General features: G+C 32.8%; 1 pseudogene; it reads right to left on the minus strand.

Annotated features, from left to right (window-relative positions):
- Nucleotides 1-267: 267 nt before the first annotated feature.
- Nucleotides 268-21,488, minus strand: LOC110663518 (protein DETOXIFICATION 12-like; annotated as a pseudogene).
- Nucleotides 21,489-22,405: the final 917 nt, after the last annotated feature.

Consider the following 22,405-nt stretch of genomic DNA (forward strand, 5'->3'; position numbering starts at 1 on the left):
TCTCAGTTCTCCTCTTCCTTGCATCACATGACACATATACTGACAATTTTCTTTTTTTTTTTCATTACTGCATAAATTCATGTGGTAAGCTCATGAATTAAGACACAGGTTATGGAATAAAATAATTACCAAAGAAAACTAGTTAAGTTCTTATCCGATTCTTTAAAAAAAAAAATTCAAATGCTTGTTATTCCAAGCAAAATAATCTCTCTTACAAACTACAAAATGCAAAATTAGCTAAATTGTTGATTCATATTTGAAGATTTTCTACTCAAGTTCTTCCTTGAAATAAAGATTTTCTACTGAAGTTTTTCCTTGAAATATCCTTTCTCTTGCCTTGCTTGCCTGCAATATATATATATATCAAGCAAAAAAAAAGAATAAACCATCAATCTTTTTTTTTTTTTTTTTTACTTCTTTTCTATTAATTAGTTTCCAAGCAAAAAAGCTGAAGAAATGGAAGAATTCCACACCTGTTTTTCCCAATCTGTATAAATAACTACTAAAGAAAGCAGTACTGTTGGCAAAAGGGCCCCAATATTTATGCCAATCCAAAGGCCTCTTCCTTTAAGCTGGAACCAAAATCCTAGTATGGCTGCAGCAGGAACCCCACACAGATACAATGCTGCTAGATTGATATAAGCCCCTATGTGCTGCCAACCACAGCCTCCTGCAACACCTGAAATGGATCAACGAAAAAATCTAAATGCAACCCTTTGTTCGCTGAAATTAATTGTCATTGCAACTTTAAGCATTTGCTTAATTAATTGACAGAGAAACCTGAAAAGACGACCTGTAATCCATCTATTATAACAGATAGACAAACAAGAGGAGCCATGGATGATACAGAGTCGACCACTTCTTTCTCGCTGCTGAAAGTGTAGCCAAAAACATGCCGGCTAGCAAAGAGGGTTCCGCTCACTATAATCAACTCTGCAGCTGTAATAAACATCATAGAGCACACTGCGGTGCGTGCCCCTTGTGGTTTCCCAGCTCATAGTTCATTTGAGACTCTAGTGCCACATAAATAATTATTGCAGGTAGAGTCAGGAGTTCAAGGCATTACATATGTTAGTGAATAATGCAGAAATATATTAATTTGAATCAATAAAGGTACGTTATTAACACCTTGTTTGTTTGATGGTTTTCATGGTTTTGCAATGTATGGTGCGATGATGCTACTTGTTTATGAAGATTATAATGATGGTTTTGAGTTGTAAAATTGTCAGGACCCAACCTATGGGCCGGACCGGCACTAGGACCTGGGCCAGCTTAAAGCTCCCGAGGCCCGTAGTAAGCCTAACTGTTCATTAACCCAACTCTAAGGCCCATTTGGGCCCAATATCAAGAAAATAAACGGACAGAGTCCGGCCATAAAATGGACTTTCCAACGGGGAGTTTTCGACTCACCCGACCTGTAAACACAATATATAGTCAATTGGGGAGCTCAGCTCACCCTCCACATACTCATCAACATAATAATAAATGGGAGCTCAGCTCCCTCATCCAATCCATCAAAACAGACATAGAATATTAAATTTACAGGTCCATCATGATAATAATATTACAGACCAAATTCAAATAATTACTGCTAACACATGCGGAAATTCTATGAGTAATTAAAATTACACAAATATTAATAAACAACCTGCGAAGTAGAAAAGCAGGTTAACCCAGAACAAAATATCCTCCTGTGGCCTATAAAAATTTTTGAACAGGAGTGAGCGTTCGACTCAGAGAGTAAAATATCAATTTTAACCATAATCTCTATAACTATCTAAAACTAATGCACCCTGTAGAGTGAAATGCAACATCCACATCATTTTCACATCATAACATCAAAAAGGTAATTTGGAGCACTCACGCACCCTGTAACATCAATCATAATATATGGGGCCGATCCCTATCTGACTCTCTTAAATCCAACACAGTGCCGTGAAGAACTCATTTCGGACTTCCACTTAAATACCAAATCGGGTCCCAGAAGAACTCAAGCCGTGTCTACCCGAAGGACCGGTCCCAATGAAGAACTCAAGCGTGTCTACCGTCCTATCCATAGTCCACACCACATCACACGCACGCCAACTGCTCCAAATTACCACAACAACATACATGGCACTTTAACATTTATCAATGCATCAAAAATCGTGCCTAGAGTTTAACTACATAAATATATGCATATAAGTGATGCATGGGCATGCTGAACATATAATAATATCGAAATTACAATTAAAATTAATATTCTACTCACGGACTTGACGACAATCACTGTGGCGGTGGCGGAGGAAGAAAGGCGTCACACGACAATCATATTACATTTATTTAATACAATCGACTCAATACAAACAAAGAAAAGACCAATTACGTCCTAAGTCGTGCGAAAATCCAGTGAGTCTCCTATACCTAGGACCTACCCAACCTGCAAAAGGGCTAAAAACGCACTTCTATATTCACAATCCATATATCAACAGTTCAATCATATCACACAGCCCCTCCTGGGCCCATCAAATCAATCACCCATCACAATACGCAAAATTTCAATTTAGTCCTTATTATTGATCATTTTTGCAAAAACTGCTCAAACAAGCTCTAAAAATTATAAAACTTTGCTCCGCGGTCCTTAGCAATATTATTAAGCTATTGCAAAAAGAATCGTAATTTTCTAAGCTACCACGAATATTTTATGGATTTTTAATCCTATTTAAACACTAGAAAATTACGAAAAAGCAAGGTTCGGGTTTACCTTTGCCGATTCCGACTTCGGGAACGCGCTCGGGACGTCTGACAATGGGGGGCTAGCCAAAACCTCGATCCAATTCGGGGACTTTTCCGGTAACGGGTCTGTCTGGCCCGAAATTTGCAGACCCGGTCAACTGTCGAATTTCCGTGAATCGAGGATACCTACACGAAGCCCATAACACGGGGGTTAGTACATAAATTTTTCAGAATTTTCTAAGCTCATTAAATGCTCGGAAAAACACTGCGAAGTTTCGTGGGACCCACCGAAAAACGGTGTCGGAAAAATTCGAAATTTATGTCGTTGCGAAGCTCTCGACGAATGGAGCGTGCTGGTGGCCTCGGTTTTCTCGTGGGATTCACGGTTTTCGAGAAATCTAGCCCAAAAGTCGAAATGGGCTAAAATCTTCCCGAGCAAAAATCGGACAATCCGCTCGATGGATTTCGGCGTTCTTGGTGTCTATGGAAAGCTCTCGCCGAGTAGATGATTTTGGACACAAGACCCGGTCCAATTGGTGGCCGGATCGGCCGGATTTGGCCGGGAAAGTCGAAGCGGCGCGTGCGCGTGTGGCATTTTCGCGCGCGTTTTTCCGGCCGTTCGAGGGGCGGCTGGCTGGGCTGGGCGGCGGCGCCGGTCTGCTGGCTGGGCTGGGCGGCGGCTGGCCGGCGGCTGGGGGTGGAGAGGAGAGAGAAACGAGAGAGAAAAGGGAGAGGGACGACGCGCGCGGGGAAGAAAAAGGGAAGAAGGAAAAGGGCCGGTCCGATTCGACCGGTCCGATCCGGTCCAGTTCGATTCGGTCGGTTCGATTCATGATACAAAATTTTAAATTTTTACTCTGCCTCGGGACCGAAAACGAGGTCCAAAAATTCCGAAAAAATTTCATAAAACTCAGAAAAATACGTAGACTCCAAATATATTTTTAGTTTTGCCACGTGGTCTTTAAATTAATTTTTAAAAATCATCAAAGTTTATATTTTCGGAAAATCGAACCCGATTTTTAAAATCCGAAAAATCTCAAAAAAATTCCTAAAATTTTAAAAAAATTAAAATACCAAAAATACTCATAAATAATAAAATTTAAAATCTTGGGGTGTTACAAAAATGATGGTTTCTTAATTACAATTTTACCACAGATTTTAAAATCACCAAATGGTGATTTTAGATGATTTAAAATTTTTGCATTCTAATTTTATATTTATACAATTTATAAAATTTTAACTATATCTTATTCTTTTTACTTAGAAACATTTTTTTATCTCTTATCTTCAGTCTCTTTTTTCGATAAAAAATCTTCAATATCTCACATACGTCAATCCTCATCGCCTTTCATAATATTACTAGATTAATTAACAAAAATATTTAAATAAATTTTTATTTGAAATTTTTTTTACTGAATTTGATAATATTACTGTTTCTATTAGTAATTTTAAATAAAATTTTTTACCTATATTAGAAGGTAAATTATGTGACGGGCAAAAGATTAAGAACTTACAGATGCATTTTCAATAATTCTTTATAATAGAAATTGTGCGTGTGTTGCAGAGCAAGCAGAATTTAAAATAACTTTTTATATATTTAAAATAATTATTAAAGTATTTTAATAATTTTTATATTTAATAATAGGTTAAATATATTAATAATAAAAATTATATAATTCAATACAATATGATATATTAATAAATTATATTATAATTAATCCAAACAGCGATAAATATTATTTGTTTAGTTAATATTTTACGTATATTTGGTTCTTGATATTAGAGTTTTGGTTAGTCATGAGATTGTATTTTGTCTTACTATGAAATTGATTGTTTGTGTAGTTGTATGCAAGGAGTTTATTAAATGAATAAAATACAATAAATTTATTTTGTCTTATTCAATAATTTTTTATAGTTTTTTTCCCAATAATATATTCCCTTCATCCTATGAAAAAAAATGTGTATGGACAGTGGAGCAAACCTCACTGCGGCACTTAGCGCACACGGAAATGAATAGAGGGCTGCAATTGTTGTGAGGCTGTTTACAAGATTAAAAATTATTAAATTTGATCAAATATATATATACAGTAATTTAAAAAAAAAATTATCACCAAGTGTAATGGACAGTTTACCATATAGACAAGACAGAGGTCTCAAGCGGAGGTTTTGGTAAGAGCCCTGACAGCAAGATTGCAAATTCATATGACCACCATTGCAGGCTACGATTGTAAACAAGAAAAACAAACATTAATGAGGATTGTTCACTCTTCATGCTAGTGGGTCAGGAAAGAAAAAGAAAAAGAGAAGAGAGAATTTATTTACCAAATCATTACTGCAGAAGGAAGGGCGAAGCGAAATAACTCCCCAACTCCTTGAAATATCTCCATGGAAATTGGAACGCGGGTTTTCGCACAGGCTGAAACAAATTTCATGTATGATGCAAGAAAAATCACATTCAACCAATGCGAAATACTGATTGCTAATGCCCCTCCAAGGTTTCTTAGTCCAGACTTGAATACTAAGCTCCAACAGAAAGGTATGTGCAAACAAAGAGTAACACGAGCTTATGAGCATGGGAATGGTTAAGCTCTGTGTTTGATAGTATCTTGTAAGCGGCTGAAAAATTGCATAAGCAGAGAGAGCTGGAACTAGCAAGCTTGTGAATTTACCGGCTTCATGAGCAATTAATGGATTTTGGCCAATTAGTATGAGCAGGTTTTCCATATTGAACCATATAATAGATACACCAAGAGCTACTAAGATTAGAGAGAAGATGGCAAGTTTGGCTTCCAAGTTTCCGATATTGCTCTGCTCCATAAGCTTGCCCACACAGAGTTTCCAGTCCACTTGCCATTCCACACTGTTTTGGGCATGCATGTACACAATGTAATACAAGATTTAGTTGCTAATAACTACTAACTCCAATTGTTTCATTCTATATCTCTGCTATTCAATTCAGATTTTATGTTCCAGCTATTTTATTTTCTTTTTCTTTTTTTTGTTGGGAGAAAGATCCATGACTCCAGCTATGATTATCTACAAGTACGCACCAAGAAGCAGGATTGACTTGAACTTGAATCAGGATTCTAAGTTCAGGGTTTTCACTGCTTGAGAAATGAGTGAATATACACAATGATTCAGAGAAAGCTGAAAGTTCATGGAAAATTGTTTGCCATGCATTCATTCAAGTGATATAAAAATGAATGCTTAATTACCATGAGACTTAAGCCTGTAACAGAAAAGAGAGAGATACCTATGGCGCTGCTGGAGAGAGCAAGTTCACCAAGGTGACCCACCATCATCATTGATATAACGTTTATCAAGTACAGGGATAGGGTTACAGTCACCAGGGGACCTGCTATATAAAATAGTTTTTTCCCTTCTTCAGTGAACACATCCCAAGTTAGAGATGAACCTTGTTTTCTCCTCTCTCTGTTTTGGCAGTAAAGTCTCCTTCAAGCTCTTCTCTGTGTCTTTCACGGATTCTTATTTGCCTGCGACACTTGCTATTCCTTCAAGACTCAGATATGAGGAGCAGGACTATGAAATTAGCAGAGAAGGGAAGATAAATAAAGGGCGGTGGGTCATGCCTGCCTAGCTAGCTAGCTAGCTACCAATCGTGGATTTTTCACGATTGATTATGTTTTTGTTTCGAAGTATCACATCAGGGATCCGCGCAGCAAAAGGATAAACTTTTTTTTTTTTTTATTTAGACAGAACATTATGTATTTTAAAATATTAAAAAAAATAACAAGGAATATTAAATTTTAGTGCTACTTTCATTCGCATAATGTAAATCTATTCATAAATTATATGAAATGGGTCTCATATTTATTTGAATCAAATAGCATACACTCTAAATCTATTATATAATTTACCCACTACCAAATATATATAAAATTCATTTTTGGTCCTTTTAAGTATTTAAATCTTAGTAATCTTATTTACCTTAATAACTCATAAACTCAACTCAACACAACTCAACTTTTATCCCAAAAATTTGAGATCAGCTATATGGATTCGCTTTCTCTACTCTAAACGATTTTGGGTTAAATCCTCAAAAATGTATAATGCTTCTAGGTCATGTTGTACTACTCTCCTCCAAGTCAATTTAGGTCTACCCCTTTTTTTCTTTTTATCCTCTAACCTAATGTGTTCGTGTTCTACTTGTCTAACTGAAGTCTCCGTATGTCTACGCTTCACATGACCAAACCACCTCAATCTCCTTTCTCTCAACTTATCCTTAATTGACACCACTCATACATTTTCTCTAATACTCTCATTACGGACTTTATCTAGTCTAGTATGGCCACTCATCCACCTTAACATTCTCATCTCTGCAACTCTTATCTTAGACACATACGACTCCTTCAGTGCCCAACACTCACTACCATATAACATAGCCGGTCGTATGGCTGTACGGTAAAATTTTCCTTTCAACTTATTGGGAATCTTGCGATCATATAAAACTCCTATAGCACGTCTCCACCTCAACCATCCGGCTTTAATCCTATGACTAACATCCTCCTCACATCCCCCATCTACTTGAAGGACTGAGCCGAGATATTTAAAGTGATTACTTTGGGACAGTACTGTTAGTAGTATGCCCTAGAGCATATCATTTTGTATGTATCTTATACATATTTTATTAATAAAAGGCAATTTCACTTTTCTATTTACATAATATATTTATGTGTAATAGAAAAGGTCCATTGATATTTTGTTAGAAATTCTATTCTTAAGTTGTTAAGAATATGAGTGACAGTATTTCTAGCACAAAGTATCATAAATTGGTTCACAATTGAGAATACTTCACACAAGACATGATTTATCTAGAAAGATTGTATTCATGTTTGTTCCCAAGGTATTTATATGAGATATAAATAAGATGGAATGGTGAGTCTAATGCCATATAACAAATATGATAGTCACTTATACATGATAAGTAGGCCGAATCAGTGACGCATATGATAAGCACATGGAGTTTACTCTTGTCAATGCATTGTCATATATCATATTAGTGTATATAATCTTTAGACCTGAGATAATACAGTTATCTTGTATATAGGTAGTTTGAGTTTGATACTGCTTTCATACTTGTACTGTGTATGGGTATATGGGCATGTGTTGGCTCCTACTATTTATATATGGAGATAGGTGTTGATCAAGATGAAATATGTTTCCTTAAGTAAATAGGGATAAAATCCTATGTTCATTTAATTATTCTTGATGTTTCAAGTTCCTGACCAGGACAGACAGATTTAGTCAGAAAAGAGTTTCTGACAAGAAAATCTAATTAATTAAGAACTGAAATTAAAAGAGAATATAAGGTTCATAGCACAGTTATCTTGTATATAGGTGGTTTGAGTTTGATACTGCTTTCATACTTGTACTGTGTATGGGTATACGGGCATGTGTTGGCTCCTACTAGTTATATATGGAGATAGGTGTTGATCAAGATAGAATTTATTACCTTAAGTAAATAGGAATAAAATCCTATGTTCATTTAATTATTCTTGATGTTTCAAGTTCCTAGCCAGGACAGAGAGATTTAGTCAGAAAAGAGTTTCTGACAAGAAAATCTAATTAATTAAGAACTGAAATTAAAAGAGAACATAAGGTTCATAGCAAATGGGGTTTGACATAAACCATGACTCTAGCTCAAATTGAGATTTTGTAACAGAGAGATTCTAGTGCATGGTAACATATGATTATAGGTTTGTTTAAGGTATTCCTTGTTACTAATTGGGTGGCCATGGCATGCTATGCTAGGTATCAACCATGGTCTATGAGATACCTAAAATGATTTAGAGAAATCATTTATGGTAAGAAAGAGTTCTGATGATATTAAAAGTTAATATCATATCTCATTGCCAATTAGTGATGAGCCTAGTGAGTCACACACATACACAAGATAATCACCAAGTAAAATGTGATTTAATTGATTAATTAAAGAGTTTAATTAATTAATTAATTAGGTTTGATTTGCAATAAGATTGCAAAGTCCCTAGCATGGCTTGAAACCAAATCTAGGTTATTGGATATATAGTATAAGTTAAATTTATATTTAAAGTATTTAAATATGAATTTAATTGTGAGAAATTAATTAATGGAGATTAATTAATTAATTTATATTTGATATAAATTGATTTGAAAAAGAGAAATAATGATTTTGGATTGAGAACTCAAAATTACAACATAAGGGTAATTTGGTCATCTCACATGGTGACATGTGGCACCATGAGATGGTGACACATGGCATCATATAAGTTTGTCATTTGTCTTCCTATCATACAAGGTGATCAAAGACAAGATTAAGTCTAGCTTTGACACTTGGCTTAATGTGATTAAGTCAATTAAATATAAGATGCAATATAGTGGTGACATGTGACAAAGGGTTTAAGTGATTATTTGACCTATGTATATAAAGAGAAGTTATAAGAAAAATTTAGCCACCTCTCCTTTCTCTCTTATATGTGACAGCACAAAGTGTTCTTCTTCTCCTCTCTTCCTTTCTCACTTGATTCAAAGAAAAATCCCTTGGTTTATTTGAATTAAAATTGCTAGAAATTATTTCTAATATCCTATACACACATACAACCTCTCTAAAGGCAAAAACTCAAATCATAATTGGTTGGCAAGGCTTGAGAAGCTGATTTGGGGGCTGCCCATTGGTGATCTTAGTGTGCACAAACTAAAGGGACAACACTTGGGGTCCTAGGTGCTTCCTAAAGGTGCCAATTGCATCCAAAGTGCATCAAAGAGGTTAGTGCTCAAACTCCTCTTTTAAACTAGGGTTTAAATGAATTAATTTTTTAATTCACAATCTTGAATGGCAAACATAAATCCTAATACATATTAAAAGTGTTTTAATATGAATTGAGTATTGAAATTAATTAGGCACATAAGAGATGTGGCATGATGCATAAAACTCTAGAAGAAAATTTTTTTAAATTCAATGCTCTTATGAACCAATCACCATGCTTCCACTCCTTCAATTGGTATCAAAGCCACTATATTTGCCATTAGGATTGTTTATGAGATTTAATTGTGTGATTTGATCAAATTATGATTGATCTAATGCTGGTTGGATGCATCAAAAAGGTGGCGGCATCAAGAGAATGAAGCTAACCTCAATGGTGTGCATGGTTTCTTGGGTTCAATATATAATTGTTGTATATCTTTAGGCCCATATCTAATTAATTTGTTTAATTAGGAATTTTAATCACACAATTAATTTATTGAAAATTGTTTTCAAGGTATTAAATTTGGAAAGAGTTTCTAAATTTAAATTTGTTTGAATGAGATTCAAATCTGAATTTTTAAATTTGTTTGAATGAGATTCAAATCTAAATTATTAAATTTGTTTGCATGAGATTCAAATCTGAATTTTTAAATTTGTTTGAATGAGATTCAAATCTGAATTTTTTAGTAGAAAATAAGATATTCAATTTAATTTTAATATGTTTGTTTTATTTAATTGTTAAATGGTAATATGCTTGATAGATGATCATGGACAATAAAAGATCAATGTGATTGGATTTATTTCTTTTATTTTCTTTGGGTTGTAAAATAATTAATTTTTATTTTAGTGGCATGTATTATAAGTGTTGTAATAATTTGGATTGTAATTTCATTTATTTGAGAACATTAAAGTCTATAATCTTGTAAATTCGCCTTGGTATGCCAAGGATTACAATGTAATTGGATTGCAAGAAGATCAAGGAGGTCAAGAGCATTGGTGGGACCAGTGGGAGGAAATCAAGATCAAGTGTTGATTATGTACTCCTTCAGCAACTCTTGTAAAATGAATAAATGAAATGCACCTACGAATGCCCTGATTCAATTCTTGGTGGCTCAGAATTGAATCCCTTAGAAACTCCATGATCATACCATACTAATTGTTTATCAATGTATGCATGAGATGTATGGGAATGTATGCAAGTATATGATATATGCATGCTAATTGGATAATATGCAAAGTGAGACCATAATAGTAATCAAGTCAACCACTAAATCTTCCAAACAAATGATTAAGTTGAAAATGGTATAATTAAAGTAATTATATCATGGGCCCTCCATTGATGCAATTATTTTAAGAAATTCTAAATACTTGCATGTAATGCATTTAATTTAAGAGATTTTCTTAAAGATAATTTTTAAGCATGAGATGTTGTAAATATGTAAATAGTTGATGGCCAATGATGGATGTGCCTGAGAAAATTAAATTTATTTGTATGTTTACTGACTCAATGGGATCAACTTAACTAATGCAAGATAAATGAATAATGGATGTGCCTGAGATTTTGAGCATTAGGAGCTAGATGAATGATTGAACCTCACATGAGATGTGATGGGCAAGGAGTTGCTCACTTATAGTTTATTGTAATTCCAATAATGAATGTGCCTGAGGATGATCAATAAGACTATAAGAATTCAATCACCCACTAGAAATCCATCCAACTAGGATTTATGTTTCCTACTTTGGAAGTGTAGGATTCCCCAAGTTAGTGGGAGGACCAATTTGATTAAAAGACCATAATCATTTTGGTTAATTACTTGATATATTTACTAATTAATCTAGTTATTTTCTGTAGTTAATTTTCTGATAAAAATGAGCACACAACAACCACCACCAACCAATATCCTTGCGAGCATACTTGATCACAAATAGGTTGACAAGACCTAATATTTCTCATTGGCTCGGAAATTTAAAACTTGTCCTGAACCTAGAATGTATTGGATATATTCTATACTCAAAGGTTTCTGATCCCTTACCTCCAGAGGCCACTCAAGAGGAACATGACCCTTTGGACAAGTGGAAGGAGCATGATATGAGAGCTAAGTGTTATATGCTTGCTTCTATGAATAATGAGTTACAGAAGCAGCATGAAAATATGCAAAGTGCAAGTGAGATTCTCCTTCACCTGCAAGAGTTGTATGGTGAGCATAGCAGGAATGCTAGGTATGAGATATCTAGGCAGCTATTATAAATGAGGATGTCTGAGGGATAGAATGTTGGGGATCATGTCCATAAGATGACTCGACTTATAGAGTAGCTGGAACATCTTGACTTTAACATGAATTTTCAACTACAGACGAATTTGATCCTTCAATCCCTACCTGAGTCATTTGGGAATTTTGTGACAAATTTTCATATAACTAAGCAGCAATACACCTTGGCTGGTTTACTTAACATGCTAGTTATTACCCAAAAGAATATGCCGAGTAATAAAGAAAAAGATGTAGCTTTGATTACATCTTCTTCTTATGTTGGAAAGTCCAAAAAGAAGAAGGGCAATAAGAATAAGAAACCTCAAGTTCCAGGACCTTCCAAGAAGATAGCCAAACAGAAAAGGAAGACCAAAGCTGATGGAGGCAAAGAAAGTGTTTCCATTGCCAAAAAGATGGGCACTAGAAAAGGAACTGCCCAGAGTATCTTGCTTCTCTGAAGAACAAGAAGGATACACCTTTAGAAAGTATGTCTATATCTTGTTATTTAAATACTGATGATGCTTATAGTTTATCTACAGCTTGGGTTTTAGATACCGGTGCTAGTTCTCATATTTCTTATAATATGCAGGACTAGCAAATAGTAGCAGCTTGCATGCTAGAGATGTTAGACTCCGAATTGGCAATGGCTCAACTGTTAAAGCTTTAGCCATAGGATCTAAATCTTTATACATGTGTGGACATGTTTTGTACTTAAATAAGGTTTTGCATGTACTTGATACTTTTAAGAACATTATTTCTATATCTAATTTAACTAGAGATAGTTATGAATTTCAGTTCATAAATGATGTTTGCAATATTTATTTTGGAAATAAATATGTTGGTGCGGGTTATATGCATAATGGACTTTATTATTTAGATAATAATGTTAAATACAAATCTAATGCAAGCAATCTAAATGAATGTAATGCCATGATAAAAATCAACTCAAGTTCAAAATATATTTGGCACTTAAGGTTAGGTCATGTTGCAGAAGATAGGATTGCAAAGCTATAGAAAATGGGGATTTTATCCTCATTAGGTTCTGAACCTAATCCAACTTGTGAATCCCGCCTTCAGGGCAAAATGACTAGATCACCCTTTGTTGGATAAGGACTAAGAGCTGAAAATATTTTGAAGCTAATACATAGTGATGTATGTGGTCAATTTGAGGAAATGGCTAGAGGCGGTTTTCATTACTTTATTACCTTTACTGATGATAAATCAAGGTTTGAGTATTTGTATTTGATGAAATACAAACATGAATCCTTTGAAAAGTTTAAAGAATTTAAATCTGAAGTAGAAAATCAAATAGGAAAAAGTATTAAAACTCTTCGATCAGATCATGGAAGTGAATACTTAAGTACTGAATTTGATGAATACTTGAAAGAGCATGGCATTAATTTTCAGCTGACTCCTCCAGGAACGCCACAGTTGAAGGGTGTATCTGAAAGGAGAAATTGTACCCTATTAGATATGGTACGTAATATGATGAGTTATACTTACATGCCAATCTCTTTTTGGGGATTTGCATTAGAATTAGCTTTGCATATTCTGAATAGAATTCCATCAAAATCAGTCTCTTCCACACCTTATGAGATATGGCATGGAAGAAAACTGAGTCTTAAGCATGTTAAGATTTGGGGTTGTTCAACTTATATCAAAAAGCTGAACATTGATAAATTAGAAATCAGATCAAAAAAAGGTCGATTTGTTGGATATCCAAAAAAGAGTTTTGGATATTATTTTTATTTGCCTACATCACAAAAGGTTGTGGTAAGCAGAGATGCCATATTTCTTAAATAACAATTTATTCAAAAAGGAGGCAAAGGAAGGCAAATAGAGTTAGAATTGGAGAATTCTAACTAACCAACACATCAAATGGATATAGATCCATCTAGTCAACCTACACCTATTAATGAAACATCTACAGTAATTCCTCGCAGAGCGATCAGGATATCTCACCCACCAGTGAGATATGATTTTCTTCATGAAGATGAACAAGAGTTGTTTACTCATGAAGAAGTAGATCATGGAGATGATCCTCTTACCTATAAAGAAGCTATATCAGATATAGACTCTTCAAAATGGATTGAAGCTATGAAATCCGAAATTGATTCCATGCATAAGAATCAAGTTTAGGACCTTGTTGACCCACCTAAAGGTATTGTACCTATAGGGAATAAATGGATTTTCAAGAAGAAAATTGGTTCTGATGGAAAGGTAGAGACCTATAAAGCAAGGCTAGTAGCAAAAGGGTTTCGCTAAAGGCAAGGAATCGATTATGAGGAGACTTTCTTGCCTATTGCCATGCTTAAATCAATTAGGATTTTACTAACAATAGCTGCATACTATGATTATGAGATTTGATAGATGGATGTCAACACAGCTTTTCTCAATGTGTACATTGATGAAAACATTTTCATGGAACAATGGAAGGGTTTTGAATCCCAAGATGGTTCCAAGGTGTGTAAGCTAAAGCGATCCATTTATGGGTTGAAACAAGCTTCGAGGATTTGAAACATCCGTTTTGATGAAGCCATTAAGTCATTTGGTTTTATCAAAAATTTGGATGAGTCATGTGTATATAAAAAGGTTAGTGATAGTGCTATCACTTTCCTTGTCTTATATATGGATGATATTCTGTTGATAGGTAATGACATAGGTATGTTGACAACTGTCAAGGTATGGTTATAAAATACATTCTTCATGAAAGACTTAGGGGAGGCAACCTGTATTCTTGGAATTCGCATCTATAGAGATAGAGTGAAAAGAATAATTGATTTATCCCAAATCTATACTTGGAAAAAGGTGTTAAAGAGGTTTAACATGCTTGATTCCAAGAGAGGATTGTTACTAGTGAGACATGATATCCATCTTTCTAAAGAGATGTCTCCAAAGACACCTGAAGAAAGAGATAAAATGGCTAGGATTCCATATGCTTCGGCTATTGGAAGTTTGATGTATGCAATGATGTGTACTAGGCCGAATATTGTATATGCTGTTAGTTTGACTAGCAGGTTTCAATCCAATCTAGGTTTGGAACACTGAATAGCTGTCAATAATATCCTTAAGTACTTGAGAAGAACTAAGGATTTATTTTTGATTTATGGAGGTGGTGACTTGCAATTGGATGGTTATCTTGATTCTGATTTCCAATCATATATCAATAATGGAAAGTCTACCTCTGAGTTTGTGCTCATTTGTAATGGAGGTGCAGTCAGTTAGAAGAGTTTCAAATAGAGTATGACTGCTGATCCACTACAGAGGCCGAGTACATTGGTGCATCAAATGCTGCAAAAGAGGCCTCACCAGAAATCCAAACACATAGAAAGGCACTACCACATTATCAGAGAGATATTTGGGTAAGGCTATGTAGCCTTACAGAAAATAGCATCAACTGAAAAATCCAGCTGATCCATTCACAAAGCCTATGTTACAAACTCAGTTAGACTGACATCTTGAGAAGATGGATCTAAGATATTGTAATGAATGGCTCTAGTGCTAGTGAGAGATTTTTAGTAGTATGTCCTAGAGCATATCATTTTGTATGTATCTTGTATATATTTCATTAATAAAAGGCAATTTCACTTTTCTGTTTACATAATATATTTATGTGTAATAGAAAAGGTCTATTGATATTTTGTTAGAAATTCTATTATTAAGTTGTTAAGAATATGAGTGACAGTATTTCTAGCATAAAGTATCATAAATTGGTTCACAATCGAGAATACTTCACACATGACATGACTTATTCAGAAAGATTGTATTCATGTTTGTTCTTAAAGTATTTATATGAGATATAAATAAAATGGAATGGTGAGTTTTATGCCATATAACAAACATGATAGGCACTTATACATGATAAGTAGGCCAAACCAGTGACGCATATGACAAGCACATGGAGTTTACTTTTGTCAATGCATTATCATATATCATATTAGTGCATATAATCTTTAGACCTGAGATAACACAATTATCTTGTATATAGGTGATTTGAGTCTGATACTGCTTTCATACTTGTACTGTGTATGGGTATATGGGCATGTGTTAGCTCCTACTAGTTATATATGGAAATAGGTGTTGATCAAGATGGAATCTGTTACACTAAGTAAATAGGGATAAAATCCTATGTTTATTTAATTGTTCTTGATGTTTCAAGTTCCTGGCCAGGACAGACAGATTTATTCAGAAAAGAGTTTCTGACAAGAAAATCTAATTAATCAAGAACTGGAATTAAAAGAGAACATAAGGTTCATAGCAAATGGGGTTTGACATAAACCATGACTCCAGCTCAAATTGGGATTTTGTAACAGAGAGATTTTAGTGCATGGTAACATATAATTATAGGTTCATTTAAGGTATTTCTTGTTACTGATTGAGTAGCGATGACACGCTATGCTAGGTGTCAACCATGGTCTATGACATGTCTAAAATGATTTAGAGAAATCATTTATGGTAAGAAAGAATTCTGATGATATTAAGAGTTAATATCATATCTCATTGCCAATTAATGATGAGCCTAGTGAGTCACACACATACACAAGATAATCACCAAGTAAAATGTAATTTAATTGATTAATTAAAGAGTTTAATTAATTAATTAGGTTTAGTTTCCAATAAGATTGCAAAGTCTCTAGCATGACTTGAAACCAAATCTAGGTTATTGGATGTATACTATAAGTTAAATTTATATTTAAAATGTTTAAATATGAATTTAATTGTGAGAAATTAATTAATGGAGATTAATTAATTAATTTATATTTGATATAAATTGATTTGAAGAGGAGAAATAATGATTTTGGGTTGAGAATTCAAAATTACAACATAAGAGTAATTTGGTTATTTCAAATGGTGACATGTAGCACCATAAGATGGTGACACATGGCATCATATAAGTTTGTCATTTGTCTTCCTATCATACAAGGTGATCAAAGATAAGATTAAGTCTAGCTTTGATACTTGGCTTAATGTGATTAAGTCAATTAAAAATAAGATGCAATATAGTGGTGACATGTGACAAAGGGTTTAAGTGATTATTTGACCTAAGTATATAAAGAGAAGTTATAAGAAAAATTTAGCCACCTCTCCTTTCTCTCTTATATGTGACAGCACAAAGTGTTCTTCTTCTCCTCTCTTCCTTTCTCACTTGATTCAAAGAAAAATCCCTTGGTTTATTTGAATTAAAATTGCTAGAAATTATTTCTATTATCCTATACACACATATAACCTCTCTAAATGTAAAAACTCAAATTATAATTGGTTGGCAAGGCTTGAGAAGCTAATTTGAGGGCTATCCATTGGTGATCTTTGTGTGAACAAGCTAGAGGGATAACACTTAGGGTCCTAGTTGCTTCCTAAATATGCCAATTGCATCCATAGTGCATCAAAGAGTTTAGTGCTCAAACTCTTCTTTTAAATTAGGGTTTAAATGAATTAATTTGTTAATTCAGAATCTTGAATGGCAAATATAGATCCTAATACATATTAAAAGTGTTTTAATATGCAATTGAGTATTGAAATTAATTAGTCACATAAGAGATGTGGCATGATGTATGAAACCCTAGAAGAAAATTTTTTGAAATTTAATGCTCCTATGAACCAATCACCATGCTTCCGCTCCTTCAAGTACCACTCCATTCAAGCTAACTCCTTCCCTATCACTAGTTTGACCTTCACTGAACTTGCAATGCATGTATTCTGTCTTCGTTATACTTAACTTAAAGCCCTTTGACTCTAGAATACTTCTCCAAAGCTCTAGCTTTCTATTGACTCCTTCTCACGTCTCATCTATCAGAACAATATCGTCCGCAAACATCATGCACCAAGGAATGCTCTATTGTATATGTTTCGTTAATTCATCTAAAACTAATGTAAAAAGGTAAAGGCTCATAGCTGATCCTTGGTGTAATTCAATTGAGATCAGAAAATCTCTTGTGTCCCCTCTCACTGTACGGACAATAGTAGTTGCTCCTTCATACATATCTTTCAACGCTTGTATGTACCTAATAGATACCTTCTTTTGTTCTAACATATTCCATAGATACCTTAATAACTCATTTTTTTAAAAATTAAATTAAAATTTTATTTTGCAATACTTCTTTCTTAGAAATTTATTACCGTTGTAGAGTTTAAACTATCAAACATAGACTATACTATCATATTTTATTGAGAGAAAATCGTTATTCATATTAAAAAATATAAAGTCTATAACTAAAATAGTTGGTGATACATGCTATATTTGGAACTATCAAATAGCCTGTTAAATATAGAAATAAACAAATAAAACTCCACTAAAAGGAGAAAATATGACCCGACATTGGAGAGAGCAAAACCTCAAATATTAGAAAGAGAATTTTAAATCCATTTTTAACGGAAGTTGACTTAGAAAATAAATTTAAATTTATTTGAAACAGATTCATATCCGAGAGTTAATTGAAAAATAAAAATAAACAAAAGAAATTGACCTAGAGCTAACCAGTCATGAAAAACTCATCCATGATCACTTCACGAGGAAATTTAAAAAATGAAAGGAAAATAATAAATAATAAATAATAAAAAAGAAAAAGAAAAATGGAAAGAGGTTCTAAAAAGAAGGCAGATGATCATAACAAATAATCATTATTTTTTATAATATTATTTAATATTTATATTTTTTTATTATAAATAATTAAAATTTAAATTTAAATTTAAGACTTTATGGCTCTAAAAACTAGCTTTAATACTACAACTTAAAGCCCATTGGTTAATCTTTATATTTGTATTCTACTATATCAACTACTTGTATTTATATATACTCATTTGCTAAAAAGAAAAGGGTTTCAAAGTGAGAATTTCTTGGATTCTAAAATCAATGATTAAAAAGTTTTAGCAATAGATAAGTCCAAAATTCTCTAAGTATATAAAATGACAAAAGTCCCTTCTCCCTCAATCAGTGGTCTCGTCTCGAGTTTAAATCTGGGTATGGAGCACCTTTAAAATTTGAGAGATAGCGATTTGCCCCCTTTTATGGGCCTATTCAGTACGAATTCGGATTAATCAGGCCAATAAACTTTAGATATTAGGTGATTTTTACGATATATATTAAATTATTTTTAAAAAATTTAGTCTTACCTAAAAAATATTACTTGAGTATAAATAAATAAAATAAAACAAAAATTGAATCTAAGTGCAGAATTAGTGTGAAATTTAGGATTTTTCTTACCTAAATTTAACTTATTATGAATTCAAAATATAATATATATGATGCGTGGATTCCATATGCTTAATGGATAGGATCTAGACAAAAATTTTCTAAAAATCTAATAGAACTTTGAGAAAAATAAAATTATAGGTATATACTAAAAATAATTAAACAATCACATTTGAGTAACTAGAGAATTATCTATATAGAAAAATAAAATTATATTTGAATAAGTAGTTATTTATATTCAAATAATTAAAGAGTGATCTCAGTTACCATTTAATAAAAAAAAAATATATCCCAATATTTCAAATAAAGTAAAAACTCTTTAAATTTAGAGGCTTTAGATTCCAAATTAAAGTGAAACCCTTATTTTACGGGTTTGAACTAAATTGAAACTCTATGACTCAGAGTCTCAAATAAATCAAATTGGATTATTTAAATTATGATTAAATAAAAATTTGAAAGTAATAGGGTACCATAATGGATCGTTCTACATGTAATGGAGCTTATAACATGAATGAAAAAGCCACATTGTGGGGTTGAAAAAATATAAATATTAAATGATAAATTTTTCTTTTTCATTAATGGTTAAAATTGTTAAATGTAAGGTTGACCTTAATATATAATCATGTATATAAATAAACGAATTCATTTATATAGACATGTTCAAATTTAACAAGATGATTTTGTTCAAAAAAAAAAACTATTTGGAATTTTAAAATTTTAATTCAGTGAATTTGATTACACATGCTTAAGTCAAATATTCCATATTTTTGTATTCCAAACATAATGACATTATGGTAAATAGTTAATTATTGGCTTGTCTATATATGTTGTATTATTCAAAATAAGCACAACATATTTTACTAATATATATTATGAAGGTATAAATAAACTCTTGAAATATACTTAAAAGTATAATAAAGTTCTTAAAAAAAAGTTTAAGTTCAATTGGACCCTTGTAATTTTTAAATAGAACATTAAGACTCAAAGTTAATAGAGATTATATTATCATTAAACACCACTCCACAAAATAAAGTTTTGTTTTTGCATTTCATCAAACAACTTGTGTGCAAACTCAATCCCATCATACAAGCAATTACATTCAACTCGTCAAGAGCTTTTTTTTTTTTTTAAATCTGCTACCATCTCCTCCAATTGCACCTCTAGGCTTTGAGACCATGTTTTGATCTCAAATGGTTTTATGGAGAAAAAAAAAAGATTCATTTCTACATGATCATAGTGAATGAGTAATTCATACATATGGATGAAGGAAAAAAAAAAAAAAAAAAAAAAGAGTAATGTTTAATGCAACATTTGAGAAGTCATAAATGAAGATAGCATTTGAGCAAGGATCAAGTTACTGTTTAAATCAAGATCTCACATGCAGCTATGGACTTTCACTGCCAATTTATCTCATCATGTAAACACAGTAAAAAGAAAAAAAAGAGAGAGAGAGAGAGAGAGAGAGAGAGAGATATTAAAGGCACCTAGGGGTGAGCACTATTCAGTTTAAATCGAAAAATCGAATCAAACCACCTTAATTCGATAATTCAATTCGGTTTAGTTTTGTATTTTAAAATTTTCAATTATTTTGGTTTGGTTCAGTTTTAGAGAAAAAAATCGAACCGAATAATATCTTTTATTTTTGAATTAAGTTATTTTAATGGAGAATTTATGAATTATATGTAATTATATATATATATATATATATATATATATATATATATATATATAAATTGCTTAATTTCATTGATTAATGGTTATTAGGTTCAAGCTAAGGTTAAAATAAAATCAAATAACTTGAAAATTAAGTCTAAATTAAAAAAAAAAAAGCAAAATTCGGAACCAATCCATTTAAACCGAACTGAACCTAAATAAAGCAGTTCGGTTCGATTCGATTTTTTATTAATTTCAGTTCGGTTCGATTCTAAAATATAATAATTTGATTTTGATAATTTAATTCAGTTCGGTTCGGCTTGAACCGAATGCTTACCCCTAAAGACACCTTTATATCCGATATACACACTTATCACAACTAAAATTTACCTACAACAATCAGTGTAAATGTTTGCATTCTTTCTATTCACATCAACGAATTATTAGTCTTTTTCACTAGCCATATAAAAGGTCCAATTAGACAACCGGCAAGACCTCTAATGACTTCATTTTTTTATACGAATTAATACAAAGTATATCAGATTCAGATTGAGGTTCTCAAGTGACAAATCAGAAGTATGATAAATGGATACATCATATGGATAATATATGAGTAAAATTCGGATCAGAACCTTTATGCTAGAAACTCGTGCACTGGCCATCAGGAGATGCTTGCCAAAATCTTTTATGCATCGAAGTAATCCTCAGGGATTAAGAACTTCAATCCAATGGCACGAGCAAATTTTATGGTAGCATCACTATTATCATAAATTCTCCCTACTACATCCCCTATATAGAAGGATTTCTTATTCTTATATATTAAAATGCTAGTTAAAATGTTTCTCCAGAATCCACTACTTCCAGGTTTAAGCTTGCGAAATGGATCTTCTACGTTACCAAGAGAATACCCACAAGCTACAAAACTAAAAGACTTCATTTACGCTTCTTAAACCACGGCACACGTAACTCACTCATCTTAGCACAAATATGAGATCCACTTACTGCCGCTAGTTGCTCTCACAAGGAGTTAAGCATTAGGACCTCTTGAGCACCCCACATCGCCTCGTTGATGACATCAGAATTGGCAAGTACACTCCCGAGCATCGTCAAAAGCTCTATATCTTCTAACCCTCTATTAAATTTTATTATTATTCATTGCTCCTCCTCCTTAATTCATTACCACCTGCAACGATTACTACACCCCCCCCCTCCAAACCCAGCTTCTCATTTGGAACTCCACAAACCCACGAAAACCACCTTCCACAGAAGAATATTCCCATCCCATAGTCATACCATTTGTACACAAATCCATTTCTCGATGCCATGAGAAATTCGTTTGTTTGAATGCGTATATTATTACTGTTGCTATCAAGGGAATCGATTTGGGTAATTTTGATAATATTGTACGGATGAATTTGTGTTTGATGCTGGGGGAAGGCTGTATATTCATGATTTTGAGTCTAGGTGGGTATTACAAATCAAATTGGACCATCCTTTGTTTGGATCGAGGAAAATGAAGAGAAGAGAAAAGTCTTTAAATTTTTTTCTTTGGACATCAAATAGAAGAGATAATTGAAGAGAGAGAAAGGAAAAGCAGGAGAAATTTTAACTAAAAATATTTCTCACCTATTTGAAATGAAGATAAATAAAGAAAAATGATTGATAAAGGAAAAGCAGGAGAAATTATTTTTGAGTTTAATATTTTTGAGTATCTTAGCTAAATACTTGAATGATTTTATATTTATAATTTATGATTGTAAAACATGATTATGAATTTGATTTAATAACAATTATCACATATGTCAATTAAGAGTAGAAACTAAGATTAAGTCTATAGAGTTCTGTTAAAATAAT

This window comes from Hevea brasiliensis, chromosome 17, assembly GCF_030052815.1.
Source record: "Hevea brasiliensis isolate MT/VB/25A 57/8 chromosome 17, ASM3005281v1, whole genome shotgun sequence".
Lineage (NCBI taxonomy): Eukaryota > Viridiplantae > Streptophyta > Magnoliopsida > Malpighiales > Euphorbiaceae > Hevea > Hevea brasiliensis.